The sequence below is a fragment of the Anolis carolinensis genome, chromosome 6 (genome assembly GCF_035594765.1).
Source record: "Anolis carolinensis isolate JA03-04 chromosome 6, rAnoCar3.1.pri, whole genome shotgun sequence".
NCBI lineage: Eukaryota > Metazoa > Chordata > Lepidosauria > Squamata > Dactyloidae > Anolis > Anolis carolinensis.
The window spans coordinates 84,872,187-84,889,485 of NC_085846.1; positions in this window are offsets into that span (position 1 = coordinate 84,872,187).

The window sequence follows — 17,299 nt, forward strand, 5'->3', positions numbered from 1 at the left end:
CCATGTTAGGGCCGATCTAACATACTCCCACCCTCCGTGTTGCAGCAATCACCAGCTCTGACATGGGTCCTCCCTTCCATCCTGTTTCCTGGGCTCGGGAGGCCCAGGGACAAGGAATGGCAGTTATTGTCCCCTCCTGCCCTCCATGTCAAGGCAGTTCCTGGCCACAACACAGGTCTTAGCTGTTCACTGTCACCTGCAGTGATGTGATACACTGGTCGGGAGGGGGAGAGGAGGGAGAACTCCTCCTCTCTCCCATCCCTCATCATCCCAAATAATGTAATTGCTAGCAATGGCAGACAGGTAGCTCCTCTGTCACAGTTACAGATCATCATGCCACAGAGGGTAGGAGGGGATGCTTAGGGTGGCCATTTAATGGCATTGAACCACACAGTGTTGCTGCGTGGTTGAGACTCTGTCCTGCCTCTGAAGTGACTGGGGGAGACCCTGTTTCACCGAGACCAGATCTGATCCAGCATACACCACACCAGATTGGGCCCAGATTTTAGGTCAATGTAGGTCCACCCTAAGACTGCAACCCTGTGACCATTTTCCTGAGGTTATGCCATATTTAACTCAATGGAACCTCTTTAGAATAAACATTATTGGAATGCACTGAAAATATCAAAATTTATGCTTCAATGTGGAAAATTAATCATGATTTACTGTTAAATCCCATTCATTATAGCATAAAGCAATTACAACTAAAAGTGCATTTAAAAGATCAGAAAGTCCCAGAATGTGTTCCTGTTCTTTCTAATTTTATTTAGAAGACCATATACATTTTGTTTTGGGGTTTTTTTTAAAGGATGTTCTCCATCGGCTCCTCATGTAATCAGAGCCTTTTTATATCAGTGTCCCATGGTGGTTTATTTTAACCCAGTGTAAACACAGAATGAGTAGTAACATAACCGGGGACTTTTCAATCATTCTGGATGCACCCTATATCTGGATCCAGAGCAATGGCTGATTATTCTTAAATAACAAAATGTTGATCGTTTTAACAGCAAAAGTATAAACTAAAACAATAAATTAAATTGTCCAGACTGAAGAATACAGCTATGAACTAAGACAAATGGCAAGAAAATTTCTTTTGTGCCCCCTTGTGGCTAGATTAAACAACAATATCTGTATTGGCGTTATGAGAATTTCTGCTGTTAGAAAAATCAACAGAGAAAGCAGTAGAAATTATTTACACAATGGAAAATGAAGAGAGCTTTTATTTGAAAATTAAGCTTTAATTAAAAGCCAAGGGGCTTTTAATTTGTTGTTTAAAAACAATAAAATGTCTTATGGTAAATACTAGAAAATCTGATAGTAGTCTATCAGATGCACCCCACATCTTCAGCTGAGTGGAAATCTGTAGGTACTATATTCAGTCAGTTTGGAATAAATGGTTAAGCTAATTCATTCCAGGATATGGCCCCATGTAAGCCGCCCCGAGTCCCCATTGGGGAGATGGTGGCGGGGTATAAATAAAGTTTTATTATTATTATTATTATTATTATTATTATTATTATTATTATTATCATCATCATCATCATCATCATTTATTTGAGCTGCTTTTATCTGATCTGTCAGGACAAGTATTCTAAGAGCAGACTCATAGAATGCAATTGGCTAATGAATACAAAGATATTCATGTATTCTCTTTATTCTTACAACAACCATCTACTTCCTTCTGTCTTATATGTGTACCACTTGGCATCCAGACGAATGGTGCATCTACACTGTAGAATTAATGCAGCTGGACACTGTTTTAATTGCTATAGTTCAATGCTTTGGATTCATAGGAATTGTAATTTTACAGAGGCTTTAGATTTCTCTGCCAAAGAGTGCTGGTGACTCACCAAACTACAAATCCCATTATTTCCTAGAATTGAGCCACAGCAGTTAAAGTGGCGTTACACTGCACTGGTTGTGTTTTTGAATGCAATCTTATGTATATAGTCTTCTTAGAAAAATGTATAAACTGAATTCTCCCAAGCAAGAGTCTATAGGTTGCTTAAAAAATAATTGGTCTCTCCTATAGCCATGGGTTACACATGGATAGATCTCATCTTCTACCATTGTGAAGAGAAGCACACTCCTGATAAGGTTTCCAGATCTTAAGAGGCTGGCCCTTGGTTTCCCGTTCTCAGAAGAAACAGTGAGGGAATCTGCCACAAAAGATATGTGTGTGTATATATATATATTTCTCCAGATTTGTTAAATTTGGGTCCCTCATCCATTTTGTGCAACTATAGTTGAAGCTTAGTGCACCATGCTTTGTAACATCACTGGGAACTGCTCCTTGTAATATCACCAAGAGGCACTTCCTGTGACATCACAAGAATGAGTCCCTAGTCTCAGATTTTGGCCCTAAAATCTTAGGATCAGGTGCAATCCTTACCTGGCAATGCTAATCCAGAGTGGTCTGTGAAGTACTACTATCCATTCTATTACATGCATATATGTATGACGGTATCCAACTTTTAAATCACTGGAGGGCTATGCAGGAAGATGGATGTAAATTGACATGCCAGAGTTCGTGTGTTTTGGTGTCATCAGCAAAGAAATGTCCTGTCCTTGAAACATGTTACTGATTTTACAGTTATTACTGGCTGGATCTACACTGCCAATGCAGTTTGAATTGTAATGGGCTAGGGTTGGATCTACACTGCCATATAATGCAATTCAAATTGCATTATTTGACAGTGCAGATCCAGGCACTGTTACTATCTCCATAATGTGGTATAACTTCTCAACCAGGAGAGTGAGTGAATGAGTTTGGTAATCTTTAAAACAGGGGAAGCCTATCAGATCAATACAGGTGATGATAAATTTCAGTGGCTATGTGAGCAGAAACTGATTTTTAAAAAGCTCAACATCACCATGAAACATTTTGTAAAAACAACAGTATTGTGTATCATAATACTGGCATGAATTAAATCTGCTAGTTGCCAGAGTGTCGCCAGATTCTTTGTTCTTTTAGCTGCAACAAACTAAAATGGCCCTCCCTGCTGCAACTTTAAAAGTATGTGTGTTATAATTTATTACAGTGCAAAAATTATAAAATGAAATGGTCATCTTCACTGTGCTTTCAAATTACATTTATATGGTTGTTACAAAGTGCTTGGTGAGGTATGCATTGTTTTTTTTTCTATTATGTAGGATTGTCAACATGTGTTACTGGGGAAGCGTTTAAAATAGTACACATTAAGAAAGTCAATATGCAATTCTTAGTTTGAAACTGCATTATATGGTCAGTGCAGACCCATATAGGAGCTGCCAGTGATGTAGCGGGTTAAACCTGAGCTGCTGAGCTGAGCTGCTGAACTTGCTGACCAAAAGGTTGGCAGTTCGAATCCGGGGAGCGGGATGAGCTCCCTCTGTTAGCCCAGCTTCTGCCAACCTAGCAGTTTGAAAATATGCAAATGTGAGTAGACTAATATGTATCGCCAGCCATATGACTTGGAGGTGTCTAAGATAACACCAGCTCTTCGGCTTAGAAATTGAGATGAGCACCAACCCCCAGAGTCGCACACGACTAGACTTAATGTCAGGGGAAAACCTTTACCTTTACTCCCCCCCCCCTTTTTTTTTTTTGCAGACCCATATACATACAGTTTAACTGCATTGTACTGCATGCTATGAGTTTATGGTTCCATCTACACTGATATGTACTACAGTTTGGAACTTCAGTTATGATCAGTGGAGACTTATATAATGCAGTTTATTTATTTATTTTTATTTATTTCTCACATTTATATCCTGCCCTTCTCACCCAAAGGGACTCAGGGCGGCTTACAACAATGGCAACAATTAGATGCCCATACAAAGCAATATAAAACAGCACATAAAACAGTTTAAACTATTAAAATACATTATGAATTAAAAATATACATTTCAAACATAAAATCAGATCCGTTCTTCCTCATGCTTTGTCCATAGTTCAGTCCGTGTCATCTTTGCCATTTATTGATTAAAAGCCTGGGCACACAGCCATGTTTTTAGGGCTTTTCTGAAGCCCTAAGTTTAACTGCATTGAATTGCATTATAAGAGTCTACACAGACCAAACTGCATTGTAAGGCAGTGTAGACACAGCTTTATATTTGAAATGGGAATAGTATTGTAATTTTACATGTGATACTATCCTTAGGGTGGATCCTGTACATGTCTACGTACCGGTAGGAAAAAGCTTCAGAAGTGCAGAAAAGACATAACATTTCAGATATCATCATTTAAAGGAGCATGCTGAAAATAAATGTGACTGGCATTTAAACTTCAAATATACTTTGTGCTTTCCTTTTCATTCTTTTCTTTCTCTTTCTTTCTTATTAAGAAAGAATCAAGCACAAGATTTTTAAATTGAGAGTTGGGTGTTTTAGCGGGAGCACATAGATTTAATCTATGATCGTGACAAAAATGTGATCATATGCAAAATGGTATGATGAATGCACATTAGAAGACTTACTATTACCATATTCTCAGTATACTAAAACATCAGTTTCATGAATACATGTTTTAATCATAACATTTGGGAGAAAATCATTTGTATAAAAATGCTAAGTTGGTAGAGTGGATGAGCCTTCAATAGCATCTGTTCGTTCTTTTTTCTTTTCCCCCCTCACTTGCATCTTTAAATTCCATTTTACTGTTCTCTTCTCACATCACATATTAGCATTCTGGGGGAAAATCTCTAACTACAAGTATGCTAGTCCATTGTTTTCTCTTGCCAGTATCAACATGGTAACTTGATATATTTGTGTCATAGAGACTGTTTCCTTTTTTTATTTTTCAATGAATAAACATTCTCTAGTCTCTAAGGAGAGTATTTCTGGCTCTGTTTTAGTAAAAAACATTAAATGACAACGTGAATAGTTTCTATTACTTTGTCACTGAGATGTTCTACATATTCATTAAATAAACTTCTAAAAGTGCCTTTATGTCTGTTTTTGCTCTTGTTCCCATGTAGTTTACTGTGTCATGTAAATGGGTTCATTTCTATTACCTCTGTTCAAGAGCAGAAGAAAAGTAATAATTAAAACTTTCACATCCTCTGTTTTCCCCAAAATAAGACCTACCCCGAAAATAAGACCTATCGTTACTTTTCAGCATTTCTAAGGATGCTTGAAATATAAGCCCTATTTCAAAAATAAGGCCTAGATATAGGTCATTTTAAAAGTCAATTTGGAAAAATAAGACTGCCCCTGAAAACAAGCCCTAACACATCTTTTGGAGTAAAAAATAATATTTGAGGAAACAGGGTATTTAAAGTTAATTTGCTATAGAATAGCCATTTAGGTTTGGAGAGATCTCTCTACATCAAACTCATTTTCATTGAGGGCCACATCTGCCTTAACAATGCCTTCAAATGGTCATTGAATCTATGGACGGAGAATCCTTGGATACAGAGGGCCAACTTTATATGTTTTACATACGTAGTAGTCAGTGATCTTTAATTTTTTACCCATTTTGGGGGCCCAGATGTTACTGAACAATAACTCCCATCACTTTTGATTATCCACCATGCGGACTAAGGATGACGGGAATTGCAACCCAATAGTATTTGTGGCTCCGAGGTTGGGGAAAGGTTAAAGAAAGAATGCTTTAAAGTTAGGCATCATATCCACAAACCTTGTATCTAAATTCAACTTGGCTATTCTAACTAAACAGAACAAACTTCAGCCTTCCAGAAGTAAGTGACTAAGTGTATCACAACTCCCATCAGCTCTAGATAAAGGTAAATTTTTTTCCTGACGTTAAGTCCAGTTGTGTCCGACTCTGGGGGTTGGTGATCATCTCCATTTCTAAGCTGAAGAGCCAGCGTTGTCCGTAGACACCTCCAAGGTTATGTGGCCGGCATGACTGCATGGAACGCTGTTACCTTCCCGCCAGAGCGGTACCTATTGATCTACTCACATTTTCATGTGTTTGAACTGCTAGGTTGGCAAAAGCTGGAGCTTACAGTGGGCGCTTACTCCGCTCCCCAGATTTGAACCTGGGACCTTTCGGTCTGCAAGTTCAGCAGCTCAGTGCTTTAACACACTCAGCCACCGGAGGCTCCCCTCGTCATGATGTCTAATGATAATATAAGAGTTGTAGTCCAGCATCTGGAGGGCCACATAAAATGACATGGTGGATTGGATTTGACCCATAGGCCATTAATTTGACACATGTGCTCTAAACCGACTAGATATAGGGAAGAAGACCAAAAAAAAAAAGGTAAATGGCTTTTAAACTGCTACAGTACAAACATAGCAATAATATATACAGCTTTATTATCGTACTCTAAAAATTAAGCTTGAAAGTAATACCAAAACAGCATAGCCTCATCCTTCCATCTTCCTGAAACAAGGAGGAAATGGTACTCAGCTGTTTTGTACCTTTAAAGGAATTTAGGGCCCTTTCACGCAGCCACATAACCCAGAATATCAAGGCAGATAATCTACAATATCTGCTTTGAACTGGACTATCTCAGTCCATACTGCCATATAATCCAGTTCAGAGTGGATTTTATACAGCTGCGTGGAAGGGGCAAAGTGAGTCACTACCATCACTCTTTGGCAGAGGAGGATGAAGACCTTGTAAAATTGCAACTTCCATGATCCCATCACATGGCAGTGAGTTACACAATGCCACAAATGTGCTTGATTTTCTGGCCAAACTTAACATCCTCCAAACCCCAGATTTGATTAACTCTTTACAATCTGCAGATGCACTGTAGAATTAATGTGGTTTGACACCACCACGTTAACTGCCATGAGTCAACGCTATGGAATGCATAGCATAGGATGTGTAATTTGGTGAGGCACCAATATTCTTTGGTAGAGAAGGCTATAACTCAAATTATTCCATAGCATTGAGCCCTAGCAGTTAAAACGCTGTCAAACTGCATTAATTTTGCAGTGTATAATTAATGACATATAATACAGTTTGAATCTACTTTATATTGGAAGTGTAGACACCTATAATGTATTGAATTAAATCAGTACGGTCCAACCCGCGGCCCACATGTGGCCCACCAATTCATTTTTTTTTTGGCCCTTGCCCTGGAAAAATACTTTAATTATGTAATTCAATATTAATTATGTAATTCATTTTCTCTCTGGAATGTCTCTGGCCCTCACATTCCTATACAAAAGTTTGATTGGCCCTCGGGTAACTAAAGGTTGGACCACACTGAACTAAATGATGTGAATCTACCACATTGACCATATAAAGTAGCTTATAGGACAGTGTAGGTGCAGTTACAAAATCCAGCTCAGAAGACTTTACCGATACTTGCACCATATCAGAATTGCTCCAGGCTCCTTTACTTTCAAAGCAGTTTGCCTTTATGCACGGCTGCTATTTTGAGAAAATAAGCTTAAAAATCTCTTGGGGCTCAGAGAATTGGTTTCATGGTTTTCTTGTCTCCTAGCCAACGTACTTTGCTATCAAAACATGAAAAAGAAATCAGCCAGGTAATCCAGTTGGTACTATTTGTGCACATTCGTATAAGCACACTGCATGTTTGCCTGCTTCTTTTGCTGTGTTTTCACAATATCATGATGGCATATGTTTAATTTTTAAAATTAATATCTTAAGGTTTTGCCATGTCACCATTGTGCAGAATTGTGAAACTGCCACATTTGTCATTGAGAACGAAACAAAACTACAGAGATGCCGCCCTGTTTGAGCAACAGAGGGCACTCTGGGGTTTCAGAAGAGATTCAGCAGCAATCTTGAAGGCTTGAGTGTGGTTCTCTGGAGCTTATATAAGCGCATGAATCAAAAACAAAATAGATGTGTGCAGATGGGTCAGTCTATAATTTATTGGAAACATTACTGATCTTTGCAAAAGCATCTAATACATGAATGAAAGTGAACCCTGTCATTTGCAAAAGCCAGATATCATAGAGATTGTTATGTCTACTAAGTACATATTATTTTGGAACCACATTATTGCTCGCATTAAAAAGAATTAGCAGCATAAAGCTGAAGTACAAAAATTATTTCCTACATAGCTGAATAGTTTAACTTTAGACATAGCCCAATGCTATTGGATCCTGGGACCTGTAGCTTTGCAAGGTTTTCAACATTCTTTGTCAAATAGTGCTGGTGCCTCGCCAAACTACAATTCCCATGGTATCAAACTGCATTAATTCTATTAATTCAGTTAATTCAGTAGCTGCACTGAGACACTCTACTGACATGGAAGAATATATTAATATTTTGACAGGGGAGTGATTTTGTCTTACCTATATTGCTTAAATTCAGTAGAACACTAATCCAGTCTCAACCTAGCATCTCGGGGAGATTTTTCTTGAAGTGCACTGAGCTGGTGGTAACTGTTTAAACAACATAATCATTCAAAAGTACTAGAACTACAACAATTATTTCAGCCATAGCTGCATATCTCCAAACCCATCAATGGCAACTAGTGTATAGAAAAACTGATTCAGAAGTGGATTATTTAGCATTAATAGCTCATACTAAATTTAGGTTCATTATACAGTAGAGTCTCACTTATCCAAGCCTTGTTTATCCAAGCTTCTGGATAATCCAAGCCATTTTTGTAGTCAATGTTTTCAATATATCGTGATATTTTGGTGCTAAATTCGTAAATACAGTAATTACAACATAACATTACTGCATATTGAACTACTTTTTCCGTCAAATTTGTTGTATAACATGATGTTTTGGTGCTTAATTTGTAAAATCATAACCTAATTTGATGTTTAATAGGCTTTTCCTTAATCCCTCCTTATTATCCAAGATATTTGCTTATGCAAGCTTCTGCCGGCCCGTTTAGCTTGGATAAGTGAGACTCTACTGTATGTAAAACAAGGCCTGGCAGCCTATTCGATAGTTATGAGATCACACCTCGGATGATTTTGTAACTTCTAAGATGTATGCTTATGTTTGTTAACAATCAAAAGGGATCCCCTAAACCTACATTTTGAGCCAGGAAGTTCACCAACCTAAGAATATCCAATATACTGCAGATTGGGTTGTTAGGAAATTATTATTATTCTGTGCATTTAATATGTATTTTATGGAAATATGTTTTAATATGTATCTTTTATAGAATTACATTTTAATATTTGTGTTTTTTTAATATGTGTGTTTTTAAAATTCTTGCAATGTTTTGTGTTTGACAGTTCTGTGATCCACCTCGAGCCATGAGGAGAGGCAGGTAAGGAATAATAATAATAAGGAAATGATATTTAAGGAGGTCTGTTTGCATCGTACATTGAGCAAAGAAGCGGTAGCAGAACCATGTTCTATAGCAAGTTCATTATAGCCATGTTTTCTCAACATGCTGTAAAACTGGGAGATCACCATAGACTTCATCTCTTGACACTCTGATTCACAGTGCTTCCAAATTCTTCAGTGTGGAGAGATGGCATCGCCAGACATAGCTCAGTTATATCTAATGATATAGGATATCATAGCCTTGAGAGATTGTAGTTAAAATAGTATCAAATTGCATTAATCCTACAGTGTAGATGCACCCTAGATTTCCTGGTTAACACCAGAGTTTTAACAACATTTTAGGTTGTTAAAATTTGTTATGGTAGGTTTGCTTTCTCTGTTCTAGATTCAGGAAGGCCCCACAAATGGAATACTAGGGTCTCTTGTACACATGATGTAAAATCCAGAATGATGTGGATTATAAGGGGAGAGTGGCTAGAAAATATACCCCCCTAATGCATGCTGCAATGTGCATCCACATGGAAAACACATGTTAAAAAACTTCAGGAGAAAGTCTGAAATCAGCAATAAAATGTATTAGTGTATAAATGCGTCAGAGCAGAAATTCGGAATGAATATGCACAGCATTTGTGTAAGCAGTGCCACTACTGGAAAATTTGGATAGGGAACCAGATATGGTGCTCTCAAGAAGGCAAACAAACATCTTTCCCCTCCCTCCCCAAGAAGAAATTGCTTTCCCCTTTTTGTTTTTGAGTTATAAGATGAGCTCCATTGCGGATTGTCATTCAATGGGCTGCTGCAGTTCATTTCTCCAAACGGGGTAAGAAAAAAAAAGTCATTCTGTTGGATTGATTCGGCATAAGGAGAGCTTTGTGGATGCTGCAGGAGGTTTTTCATGGTTTTCGGGGTGTGTGTAGACTCTCCAGATTGGATTTTTAAATCCACATTCTGATCCAGATAATGTGGCTGTGTAGAAGCTACCTAGGTTGGAAGGACATGTATCTTGTGGCTCTGTTGTTAGCTAGAATAATCTGCCTGGTGCATCATGTCTTTATTTGGGGAAAGGTACATACTACAGAGACAGAGCTCAGATGAATAAGATGAGCTAGGAAACAGTTGAAAAGCTGGAATTGCAAAACAACTGAACAAAACAGAGAGAAAGAAAAAGCGAGTACTCACATGACACAGAATGGAATGGTTTTGGGAGAGGAGACCTAAAAGAAAGCTGGCCAGGTCTCTTTCAGAATGGGAGGCCCTTTCTGCCCAAAAGAAAGGTGTCACTCCCCCTGCTGTTGAAAGTCTTGTTCAAGGTGTGCATACAGTATGTGTTACGATTCTCCTCAATTCTGGCTCTTTATTGTGCTTTGTTGTATATTGTACATTGCTGTATATTATTGTATGATATACTGTCCCTCTACATTTGCAATTTTGAGTCTCTGGATTTGACTATTCACAGATTTGGCTGACACCCCCCCCCACCCCCCCCCCCCCCCCACCCCCAGAATCTCTAGGTCTTCTAGTGTTACTCTGTGGCCACCTTCTTCCAGTCAAACTGGAGGATCTAGAGATTTTAATACAGAACACATCTCTGGAAATCTGTAAGCCCTTCAGTACAATTCTATTGCCAGATCCCAGTGGAATTTTCCTCCAACACCACAGTTCAAAAGCGTCTATCTTCCTTCGCTCAGCCTTCTTTATGGTCCAGCTCTCACATCTATAGGTTACTATGGGGAAAACCATTGCTTTAACTATAGACACATTTGAACTGTGGTGCTGGAGGAAAATTCTGAGAGTGCCTTGGACCGCAAGAAGATGAAATCAGTCCATACTCAAGGAAATAATGCCCGACTGCTCACTGGAGGAAAGGATATTAGAGGCAAAGATGAAGTACTTTGGTCACATAATGAGAAGACAGAAAAGCTTGGAGGAAATAATGATGCTGGGGAAAAGAGAAGTAAAAAGGAAGAGGGGCCGACCAAGGGAAAGATGGATGGATGGTATCCTTGAAGTGACTGGTTCGACCTTGAAAGAGCTGGGGGTGGCGATGGCCAACAGGAGCTCTGGCGTGGGCTGATCCATGAGGTCATGAAGAGTTGGAAGCAATTGAACAAATAAACAACAAAACTATGCAGACCTTTGTTGCTAGTGTGATGTTTCTACTCTTCACTATTTTATCAAGATTGGTCATTGCTCTCCTCCCAAGCAAATGTCTTCTGATTTCTTGGCTGCAGTCTGCGTTTACAGTGATCTTTACACCTAGAAATACAAAGTCTGTCACTGTCTCCATGTTTTCTTCCTCTATTTGCCATACAGCCATATCTCAGTTAATAATACCTCCCAACAGAAACTCCTTTTCAGAAAGTATTTTTTATCAAAGGCCTGACCCTTTTTTTTTTACAAGTTGCAATTACCCTCAATTCTTAGTTGTTTATGAAGCTGGCTTATTCCAATGTGATATAAAGATTAACCACAGTTTAGGGTTTAGATGTAATATTAAACCACCGTTTGTTGAGGTTGGTAGCAAAAATGTCCAATGACAACTTTTCAACTATAAGAAAACAAAGGATAAGAGAGGAAAACTCAAGAGTAAAAAAATTCTTGTAGCTAGTTCTCTAGTTCAGTTTTAAGTCTAAATAAAGGCACAATGTTGTTCTTTTAAACAGATGCAAGGCTCCATTTTCTCTCAGCAAGGAACGGCTGTTTGAGGCTTTCTTTTGGGATTAAATGAACTAGACAAGAAACTGTTTGCTTCTACAAATCAGGAAAAGAATTAATAGGTCTCCCCACACCCACCCTCTCATTAGAGGTATATACCTACCAAGCTGGCAAGACTGGATCAGATATAGTGGGAAGTTGCTCCCGTTTCTCTTTAGCAACAAAGGTCTATTTATCTAGGGCCATAATCTACAGATACCTTAAAGTTTTGCATATACTAGTTTCTTCCTTCTAAAACTGCCAACAGAAGAAACTTGCACAGCATGACAGAATAGAATCAGAAGTTTTCTCTGAAGCCAGACCCATGCATTAAGAGGAAATGCATGTAACAAAACAAAATGAGGAAATTCATTTTATTCTCTTAAGGGAAGAGCAATATTATGAAATGATGCAAAGACGTAGTGTAACGGAGGTTCTGCCCTTCCTTTATTGTCATGTGTTAACTTATTTTATTTGCATATAACATTTATAGGCTTTCCATACGCACAAAAGCTCTGCCAACACACCTCCAACAAATCCATTGCCAGTATAAACAATACATATCAAAACAATCCAGCCATAGTGACAAAATTAATAATAAGAGTTAGCAATGACACTATATTTCTAGTCCAATAAAACTATTACATCCAATACATTAATGCAGGTAAAACCATATCAAATGCAGTAGCCCAATAAAATCTATTAAATAGAAATGCAATTTGCTTAGAATTCTTCTTAAGGCCAGTAATGAAGGTCTCTGATCTATTGCTGTAGTAAGATATTCCTCAAAGGGTGAAATCGCTGTTAAAGAAGCCCTTCTCTGTCTAACAGCCTTGTTGTTCTCATCTAAGGGTGCAAATCTTCCCGTATTCTTGCATGTGCAAATGAAAACTATGAAAAACTTTTGCATGTCCAGGGGTGAGATCTGCTCTGCTTGACAAAACACCAATTAACTGGAATAGAAAGGTGACATCTTTATTTGGTGGCAGCTGTAAGTAGGGTTAGCCGAAACAATTTCATCCTAGATCAATGGATCGACCAACACACCTGTTGATTGAAAAGCCTTCTGTGGAACCCATGAGATGTTAGGAAAGGGTTCATGTGTGCTGAAGTCCCATGACATAGTTCCCCTGAGATCAGGGGGAGCAGAAAAAGGTATCCTCCCCTATTTTGCTCACAAATCCCGAGTGCCATTGGGGACCCCAATCCATTGACCAAATGCCTCAAAGACAGTGATAATTCAAATTCTGGATCCCAGACCCATGCCAACCTTCCCATAAATTGTGACAACAGATATAATACTCAAATATGTGATACATTTAGCAAACAATTTAATAAAGAGTAGGTGAGCAGATAGTTGCTCAGAGAAGACCAATGAACAAGCACACAAGCAAGACAATATAACCTCCCGCATTTAGGGCCCTTCCACACAGCCATACAACCCAGAATATCTGCTTTGAATTGGGTGATCTGAGTCCACACTGCCAATAGTTTAAAGCAGATAATGTGGGATTTTATTCAGCTGTGTGGAAGGGACCAGGGACCAGAATGAGGCCTGCAGCCAGTTGACTCTGGCTAGCCATTGTGACCAATACATTCCAAGTTAATTCATTGGTTAGACATTCCTGCCTGTTCTCCCAACGTGAAACCTATACAGAAGATCCTGGGAGGAAGAAGGCTCCTTAGCCTACATTATCAAATGAGGTGCCACCCTCTGCTTCACCCAGAGCTGCAAAACAATTGCATAGCAAGTCATATGATGCTCTTATCCCCAATGTGCGAGATTAAAGACATATTTGTATATTTTTCAGTGTTTTTCACTGAATTTTTCTGGGGAAGATTTTAGAAAGGATTTTAAAAATGTATTTTCCACTACATATAATGTGTTTTCCACAGAAAAGCATTTTAAACATAAACTTTTGGCCACTCCATTTTCCACAGAAGTGAAAAGAGGTTACAAATTGCTTTTGAAAATCAAAGCAAGCTGCCCAAAGTCACCCATGGTTCCTTTTCATTTTTACAGTCAAGTCTAACAAACTTTTCAGAATTTTGTTAAAAAGTTATTATGCAATCCACTTGTTGCTAACCAGGCTCTTTAAGTCTCAAATTCTGCCTTATTCAGTATGTTGCCTTTTCAAATGGAAAGGAAAGAAAGGAGCCACAGGGTCCCTGTCCAGATTGGCTCTATGGTAGCGGCATAACTGGTGAGGAAAATTATTTAACCAACCAATTATAACCAATTATTTAATTCATGTGGCTTCAAAAAGTAGTTCAAACAACACAGTCTTTTGGAAGTTCATGCCATTATTTTTCTGTAATCAGGATATATGCTGCAAAGTTATTTTTTTTTAAAAAAAAGGAATAGAAAAAAATTCTATATTTTATATTTTATATGATCTGGGGGGTTTTGTTGCTAATTTTCAGTATGGCATTTTAAGGTTTAATTACCAGCCTGATTTTGAGCACTCTGTGTTTGCTTACAAATGTATTTCTGTTTCCTTTTGCTGGTTCATGGAAGAAAATGAGGTGGATTTGAGTTTCATGACAACTAAGGGCCCATTGATACTATCAGATACATCTGAGGCTAGTCTGAAGCATTGCTACCAAGGTGTTTTCACCTTTTCGCTTTTGAACTGTACCAGTCAGACCAAACCCGCATTTGCTCCACTGGAGGGTCACTCTTTGTCACCCTTTGTCACTACAGCAGCGACCATTATGGGGCTTTGTTGATATCAGTCCTGTTCTTCTGCATGGGTTCCTTTGCTAACATTGGCAAAGGCGACAAAGGATAACAAAAGTAAATGACATTTCCTTCTCTCTACATTGTGGATTGAGGGGAATCTGGGATGGCAGCACTGGTTTATGTGAACAGTGGAACAGTTCCAGATTGGAGCCCGCCCTGCTGTTCACCCTTCCACTTCGAAGTTTAGGGCTGCTCTGGAGCTTCAGGAAAGTTCTGGAGCTAGTGAAGAGCAAGACCAGGTTAACTAGTTTTACTTTACATTAGGGAGTAAAAGTCCATGAACTTTGCTTCTGGGCTTGATTCGTACTGCAGCTCTCATTGCTGATATGCATTTTATAATAATAATAATAATAATAATAATAATAATAATAATAATAATAATAATAATAATAATAACAACAATACTTTATTTATACCCCGCCACCATCTTCCCAACGGGATTTTATGGCTACTACTGCCTTGAGTCAGCTTCTATGTGCATTATATGGTCAGCACAGAATGACCCTATAACCAGGCCCGGCCCAACACGGCACACTGGCCACGCCCCCGTGTTGGGCGCCACCTTCCCAGGGGTGCTATTGAGCCCCTGGGAGGCGGGGCCACACCTGGCGGAGGCGGGGCCGTGTGACGCGGAGGCATGGCCAGGTCTGGCCCCGCCTCCTGCGAGGCGCGCCCTGGCGCAGCCAGGGCGCACCCCGCGGGAAGTGGGACCGGCCGCGCCTCCCACGTCGCGTGCCCGCTGCAGCGGGAGTCCTTTCAGGCTGCGGCCTGGAAAAACTCCTGCCGCAGCTTGGCTGCGCCATGGCGCGCCCCGCGGGAGGCGGGGCCACATCTGGCCCCGCCTCCCACGCCGCGCACCCTGGCCCCGCCTCCCACGCCGCCCACGCCGCGGGAGGCATGGCTGCCCGGCGTGGGAGGCGGGGTTAGGGCGCGGGAGGCGGGGCCAGTCATGGCCCCGCCTCCTGCAGCGCAGGGGAGGGGACGCAAAAAAATATTTGCGTACCCCTTTAAATTTCCTCGGGTCGGTTCTGCCTATAACTCATGCAAGTTATCCACCTTCATAGACTATGTTGGTTGAGGTTGATAGGAATATAATCCAGCAACTCCAGATGGGTCACAGATTACTCACACTTCCTTTATCCCGTCATCCGTTTGCTCTTTCTTTACCTGTTTTGGCCTTTACGACAATATAGCTGCAGTGCTACAAGATGCAAGTGCACAGCACTTGAACTGAGAATGTTGTAACCAGGGCCGGCCGGAGATATTTTTTAATGGGAAGCGGGGGTGCTGAAAAGCGCCCCCGCCACCGGCCCCGCCTCCCGCGCCCTGGCCCCGCCCAGCGTGCCCTGGCCCCGCCTCCCACGCTGCGTGGGAGGCGGGGCCAGGGCGATTAGTGAGGAGGGCGGGGCCACAGTTGGCCCCGCCCCCCGCCCAGCGTGCCCTGGCCCCGCCTCCCACGCAGCGTGGGAGGCAGGGCCAGGGCACGCTGGGCGGGGGGGCGGGGCCAGAGTTGGCCCCGCCTCCCACGCTACTCCCGCTTGCCCGTCTGGCCTTTTCTAGCTGGCCAGAAAGCAGCGGAGGTCCCTCCAGGCTGCAATCGCGGCCTGGAGGGACCTCCGCTGCTTTCTGGCCTGCTAGGAAAGGCCAGACGGGCGAGCGGGAGTAGCGGAGGCGGAGCCAGCTCTGACGCCGCTCCCCCCCCCGCCCAGCGTGCCTTGGCCCCGCCTCCCACGCAGCGTGGGAGGCGGGGCCAGGGCACGCTGGGCGGGGGGAGCGGCGTCAGAGCTGGCTCCGCCTCCGCTACTCCCGCTCGCCCGTCTGGCCTTTCCTAGCAGGCCAGAAAGCAGCGGAGGTCCCTCCAGGCCGCGATTGCGGCCTGGAGGGACCTCCGCTGCTTTCTGGCCTGCTAGGAAAGGCCAGACGGGCGAGCGGGAGTAGCGTGAAAGCGGGGCCAGCTCTGGCGCCGCCCCCCCCGCCCAGCGTGCCCTGGCCCCGCCTCCCACGCTGCATGGGAGGCGGGGCCAAGGCACGCTGGGCGGGGGGGGAGCGGCGTCAGAGCTGGCTCCGCCTCCGCTACTCCCGCTCGCCCGTCTGGCCTTTCCTAGCAGGCCAGACTGCAGCGGAGGTCCCTGTAGGCCGCGATTGCGGCCTGCAGGGACCTCCGCTGCATTCTGGCCAGCTAGAAAAGGCCAGACGGGCCAGGGCGCACTGGGCGGGAGGCGGGGCACCGTCAAGGCGGTGCCCCGCCTCCCGCCCAGCCTGACGGCGCCCCCCCGGGCCTGTGCCCGAGGCGGCGGCGTCAGGTGCCTCAATAGTGGGGCCGGCCCTGGTTGTAACTATATCATAACTTCACCATAATGCCTTTAATGAATATTTATTAGCAATGTGTTGTTTGTTCAGTCGGCATAATTTGAGGATAGGCTTGCACTATAAACTAGATATGCATGCAACAAAGCTAATTTAACTGACTTGAATGAAATTGCCCAGAATTTACCCAGACAGTCATAAGAAGTGAAACAAGCCTCACTAAATCCTTTATTGCTTACTTAACTAGTAGATGCTAAAAGCTGTTTTCCCTGCTTTTGCACATAGATTTGCCAGCAGCTGTTTCAACATTTATAAACACTATTCCCCTGATTGCCAAATAACCATAAATTCATTTATGCATATTTTTGCAT